Source organism: Hyperolius riggenbachi, chromosome 4 (genome assembly GCF_040937935.1).
Source record: "Hyperolius riggenbachi isolate aHypRig1 chromosome 4, aHypRig1.pri, whole genome shotgun sequence".
Classification (NCBI taxonomy): Eukaryota; Metazoa; Chordata; class Amphibia; order Anura; family Hyperoliidae; genus Hyperolius; species Hyperolius riggenbachi.
Window position 1 is genome coordinate 205,003,943 of NC_090649.1, and position 6,981 is coordinate 205,010,923.

The following is a 6,981-nucleotide window of genomic DNA, read 5'->3' on the forward strand; positions in this document are numbered from 1 at the left end:
AAGGAGAATGTTTAATTTTAAACTATAATGGCTGAAAACTGAGAAGAAATTAGATTTTTTTTCCATTATTTTTGTATTTTTCACATTAAAACGCATTTAGAATAAAAAAATTCTTAGCAAAATGTACTACCCACAGAAAGCCTAATTGGTGGCGAAAAAAATGAGGTATAGATCATTTTCTTGTGATAAGTAGTAATAAAGTTATTAGGGAATAAAAGGGAGGAGCACTGACAGGTGAAAATTGCTCTGGTCCGTTAGGGTAAAAACCCTTGGGGGTGAACTGGTTAAGGATTCATGTACTATCCCCAGTGCTCTTGGTTTGCATTTTCTGGAACTAGACAACATGATATATCCTGAGTGAGGAGCTCTGCAGTAGGGTGTTGACTACTGCAACACCCTCCTCTGTGCCCTACCTGCTAGCTATCTGTTACTGCTCCAGGACATCACGAACTCTCACTTACAAAAAACCTTTATCACAGTGGTGCGTTGCAGTGGCCGCTTTGTAAGGTGGCTTACCACACTGCAATGCACTACCTATGCGATGTTCACAGTGTGGATATAACCGTTGTGGCATCGTTATGCACGTAGTACATTACCAATAAATACCGATAAAACCTCTTCAGTAAAACATAATTTTACTTACAATACCAGTGGCAGTGGGCATGTTCTCATGTGTGCATGCAGCTGTCACCGGTGTGTGGCTGCAGTAGAAGGTATGTGTATGTCAATGCACTGTCATGTTGGCTTCTTTGAAAGTTTACATGCCAACAGAACCAAGATTTTTCCCTTCATCAGCCCCCTCCTAGATGCAGTCAGCAACACCCATTTTGGCCAGCTCCAGAACTTTACTGGAGCTGCGTTGCCTTGTTGACTTGTTGCCATCCAGCCTGTTTGACTTTGTCTGATTTCATTTCTGACTTTTTACGTGAACTCTGACTCCTCTCTTGCTTCCTGCCTTCACTTTTAGCTGGGTATTGACCTAGTTTACATAGTTGCCTGTCCTCACCTGTTTGTCTGTCTACTCGCAAATATACAGTATAGAGATGTCGCGAACCTCCGATTTTCGGTTCGCCACCCGGGTTCGCGAACTTCCGCAGAAGGTTCGCGAACCGCAATAGACTTCAATGGGGAGGCAAACTTTGAAAAATAGAAAAAATTATGCTGGCCACAAAAGTGATGAAAAAGATGTTTCAAGGGGTCTAACACCTGGAGGGTGGCATAGCGGAGTGGGATACATGCCCAAAGTCCCGGTGGAAAATCTGGATTTGACGCAAAGCAGCGTTTTAAGGGCAGAAATCACAGTGAATGCTAAATTGCAGGCCTAAAGTGCTTTCAAACATCTTGCATGGGTATACATCAATTAGGGAGTGTAATTAGAGTTCTGCTTCACACTGACACACCAAACTCACTGTGTAACGCACCGCAAACAGCTGTTTGCGTAGTGACGGCCGTGCTGGACTGGTGCGCACCGTGGCCAGAGTGTAGGCCGTGGCGTTTTTCAAGGCCATATGGTCGCCGGGCTGTGGTAGCTCAATGATAGAACAACAGTGACTGTCCAGCTGATCAAATTTGGTTTGACCACAATGAAGCAACGACCTTATTATCTTTTGTGTGCCACCCCCACCCGAGACACTCAAATAGCCGGCGGTCATTGCTTCATTGTGATGCGCAAGCCCCTTCACCGCGGCAAGGTAATGATCACGAAGGGGGATGGGCACATGTACATGCCTTTTGTTTTTTTGTTGCAGCCGCCCGCAGTGCAGCCAGAAAATTAGGCAGGCAAGTACACGCACCAGAAAAATTTGTGTAGCGGCCGCTGCTAGCAGCGGCCTTAAAAATTCAGGAATCCGCCTAGAGTCCTGGACCCTGTTGGTGGTGGCTGAGAAGGCAGTCAAGCGGCCTGCAGGCAGAAATGCTGTGTGTGGGGACTGACTTAGTCTTCGGTCGTGCAGTAGCCCTCCGTGATCCATTCCTCATTCATTTTGATAAAGGTCAGGTACTGAACACTGTCGTGACTTAGGTGACTTCTCTTCTCAGTAACTATGCCTCCAGCTACACTGAAGATCCTTTCTGACAGGACGCTTGCGGCAGGGCAAGAGAGAAGTTGTATGGCAAATTGGGACAGCTCTGGCCACAGGTCAAGCCTGCGCAACCAGTAGTCCAAGGGTTCATCGTCGCATTTCGCAGAGTCTACATCCACACTCAAGGCCAGGTAGTCGGCTACCTGCCGGTCCAGGTGTTGGTGGAGGGTGGATCCGGAAGGACTATGGCGAGGAGTTGGACTAAAGAACGTCCGCATGTTCGACATCACCCTGAGATCGCTGGAGCGTCCTGTCCTTGCCTGCGTGGTCTTGGGAGGAGGCGGGTTACTGCCAGTGGTACCTTGATTGCGTTGTGCAGCCACATCACCCTTAAACGCATTGTAAAGCATCATCAACAGTTTGTTCTGCAAGTGCTGCATCCTTTCCGCCTTGTGTTGACTTGGTAACAGGTCCGCCACTTTGTGCCTGTACCGAGGGTCTAGTAGCGTGGCCACCCAGTACAGGTCATTCGTCTTGAGTTTTTTGATACGGGGGTCCCTCAACAGGCTGGACAACATGAAAGAGGACATCTGCACAAAGCTGGATGCAGACGTACTCTCCATCTCCTCTTGCTCTTCCTCAGTGATGGGATGCAACTTCTCTTCCTCTCCCCAGCCACGAACAATACCACGGGAACGTGGAGCAGCAGAAGCCCCCTGTGACGGCTGCCGCGGTTGTTGTTCTTCCGCCGACTCTTCCTCCTCCACAGAAACACCTTCTTCATCATCACCGTCTGACTCCTCTCCTTCCCCACACGACTCCTCTTCTTCCTCCTCCTCCTCCCCCCTCTGTGCTGCCGCAGGTGTTGTGGGAACATCGGGTTCGGGTGTAAATGGCTCCCATGACTCCTGCTGCCATAACTCTTCTCGTTCACGCTCCTCCACAGCTGTATCCACCACTCTACGCACGGCACGCTCCAGGAAGTAGGCGTAGGGGATCAAGTCGCTGATGGTGCCCTCATCGCGACTTACCAGTTTGGTCACCTCCTGAAAGGGCTCCATGACCCTACATGCATTTCGCATCAGTGTCCAGTTGTTGGGTCACAACATCCCCATCCTCCCAGATTGTGTCCTTGTACTGTAATGATACAGGTACTGGGTGACGGCTTTCTCCTGGTCTAGCAGGTGAGAGAACATCAGCAGGGTGGAATTTCAGCGAGTCGGGCTATCGCAAATCAGGCGTCTCACCGGCAAGTTGTTTCTATGCTGAATGTCCGCAAAGCGTGCCATGGCCTTGTAAGAGCGCCTGAAATGCCCACACAACTTCCTGGCCTGCTTCAGGACGTCCTCTAAGCCTGGGTACTTGGACACAAATCTTTGCACGACCAGATTCAGCACATGTGCCATGCAGGGTATGTGTGTCAGCTTTCCCAAATTCAACACAGCAATGAGATTGCTGCCATTGTCACACACCACGTTGCCGATCTCAAGCTTGTGCGGGGTCAGCCATTGCTCCACCTGTTTGTTAAGAGCAGCCAGGAGAGCTGCTCCAGTGTGACTCTCCGCTTTCAGGCAAGACATGTCTAACACTGCGTGACACCGTCGTACCTGGCATGCAGCATAGGCCCTGGGGTGCTGGGGCTGTGTAGCTGGAGAGGAAATCGTGGCACCAGCCAAGGAGGAGGAGGAGGATGACGACAGCGAAGCTGTGGTAGCAGGTGGAGAGGAGGTGGCTGGAGGCCTGCCTGCAAGCCGTGGAGGTGTGACAAGTCGGTCCGCTGCGCAGCCACGTACTCCCTGCTTGCTGCCATCGGTCACCAGGTTGACCCAATGGGCTGTGTATGTAATGTAGTGGCCCTGCCCGTGCTTGGCAGACCAGGCATCCGTGGTCAGGTGGACCCTTGACCCAACGCTGTGTGCCAGAGATGACACCACTTGCCTCTCAACTGCACGGTACAGTTTGGGTATGGCCTTTTGTGAAAAATAATTGCGACCTGGTATCTTCCACTGCGGTGTACCAATGGCCACAAACTTACGGAAAGCCTCCGACTCCACCACCTTGTATGGTAATAGCTGGCGAGCTAATAGTTCCTCCACGCCAGCTGTCAGACGCCGGGCAAGTGGGTGACTGGCAGACATTTGCTTCTTACGCTCTAATACTTCCTTCACGGACAGCTGGGTACTGCTGTGGGCAGAGGAGAAGGAACCGCTGAAGGGAAGAGGCGGTGTGGAGGAGGGTGGCTGTGAAGGTGCAAGGGAGAAAGTGGATGAAGATGATGCACCTGAAGGAGGAAGAGGAGAAGGAGGGTGGCTTGTCTTTTGAGGGGTGCTGCTTTTCCTCAGGTGTTCTTGCCATAGCTGTTTGTGCCTTCTCTCCAGGTGCCTTCGTAAGGCACTTGTCCCTACGTGAGAGTTGGCCCTTCCACGGCTCAATTTTTGCTGGCAGAGACAACAGATGGCTTTGCTCCGATCTGAGACACACACGTGAAAAAATTTCCAAACCGCTGAACCCCCCTGGGGTGATGGCGCTACAGTGGCATCAGCAGCTGATGTTGAAGGGCATATTGGCTGGCTGGCCATAGCTGGTGATACATGGCGCCGGACACTGCCCCCAGCTGTTTCTGAGGACGAGCTCCCTCTGCTTCTATCATGGAGTCGTCTCCTCTTACTCCTCTCTGACTCCTCCTCTGAACTGTCCCCCTGGTCATCTCCTCTACCGGGAACATATGTGGTATCCGTTTTTAAAAAAGAACAATTTTTAAAAAAAAGTGCTGCTCCCCCTCCTGGGCGATGCAATTGTATCTCCCAGAGGGTTAATACCACCATGGAGGTTTAGGGTTAGGCACCACCATGGGGTTTTTAGGGTTAGGGCGGTCTAGGGGTTAGGTATAGGTACAGGGAGGGTTCTGTGTGAGAGTAGGGTTAGGTATAGTTGCAGTACAATATCTGTAATATCTACAATTTTATTAATATGCTTAATACAAGTGTAAATATTGTTTTTGTTATAGATGGTATTTTGCATTTTCATTACTGTTAATTCAACATATTTAGCACTTGATCTTAGATTATGATATAGAAACAAAACATATTGTTTTACAGAAAAACTTATAATTTCGTCTATATCCCTGCACTCTTCTTTCCAGGCACCCTTTTTGCATGTATGCGTCCATAGTGTGTCAATTCTCCTTACATCTAGTAGGGAGCCTTGTCTAATCAGTTGCCTAATGCAGTATCAGAGGAAATAAGTAACATCCTTCCTTGGCAGTAGATAAAATCATATTAAAATCTCTTTCTACAACAGTTATAAGATACTTAAAGATATCCCACCAAGTAAGAACATGTTTTGAGCATGAAATTGGAAGCATATTTGCAGCACATATAATATTAAATGTACAGGGTACACCTTTGTGCCATGTATGAAAATGTATTTGCCTTTATTCAGATTTATTGTAGAGTATACTACTGAATTGTATGACCTCAACATACATGAATGTCAATACAAATATGACCAGGTACCCTGTCACTCATGATGCTCATTTGTCTTTTTTCTAATAACCACTCTACTGTTTGTAATCAATATTTTTGAATATAACAATAAAAATTCAAAGTTTAAAAAAAAAAAAGAAAATGTATTTGCCTTTGGGGTACTTGACTATGGAGAGCAGGCCCTTCTTAATTAGTAGTTACTCTTGCTTTACTTAGCATCTGATGTTATATAAGCTGCAGGAAATATCAAATATGAAGGTGCTACCTTTAGATAAATGCATTTCCTTTATCAAAATTATCTCAGCTTTTAAACAGTTTCAATGCTTGTGCCTTAATTAATTGGATTTAGGCCCTTTTTACCTAAATTGAATATGAGGTACTTTAAATGTGTTTAGGTAAAGTCATTTCACAGGATTTGATCCTGCTCACAGTTACGTTATGTACACATGCTATACAAAAGTCGCGGGAAACGTCAGATTACTGACAGATTTTGCTGTATCAGGTGATAATCATTGTGAAAAATGTAGCCAAATGACAATGACAAGTATGGTTCTGATCCAGTTCTAAAACATGCCTGAATAAGAAACGTAAAGTTTCGAAAGCTTGCAAAGAAATCTTGTACAGTCATTAAAGGTATCACCTAAACAACCTTTGTTATGTCTTCGAACTCTCTCCATGACTAATACCGGACCACACACAACAACCGATATAAAGTATTGTGACTGATTCATCCGGTGGATCAACTCAATGATCAGTGTTGGGCAGATATTGTGCAGTTGGCCAAGATGGCCACTGTTTCACAGCATGCATGCATGTCGTGTGAAATGTCGCTTCCGCTTGAGTGCAGCATTTAAATGACTTAGTTGTTTGCAATATCGGTGTGTGGACAACGCCATTGGAAAGGCACATCATTTGTCTTTGTCGGCAGTAAAGTCATTTCCGCTATGTTGCTTGTTTGTTTGCAGTGACTTTTCTATAGTGTGTGTACAGACCTTTAAGGATGGCGTTACCCTTATTCATTATTTTTAACATTATTTATTTAAGAAATGTTTGGTGTTTATTATCTTCATCAGTAATGATGGAATTATGTTGATTAAAGATTTCACAGGATAATCGCATTTATTTTTATCTGAGTCTTTAGACTGCTAATCAACATCAGTTTAGTGAACATCAGTCTGATCTATTCACTCTGTGCTCTGAAGGCCATACATAGTCTCTGATATGATGCACTGTACATTTATGGTGATCTTCTGCCCCACAGTGGAGTCTTAGTAATATCGCAGTCCACAGCTTTACATTTGGCAAGCAGCAATACATTATGAAGTTTGAATGAAAAATAATTGAAAATGCAAAATAAAGAACTCAGAGTCCAGTTTTTCCATTAGGGACAATTACAGATGATTATTGCCACTGCTTACTCTGCAGATTATTTTTCTTGTTTAAAAAGTATTAGAATAAACTTTCTGTAAGCTCAC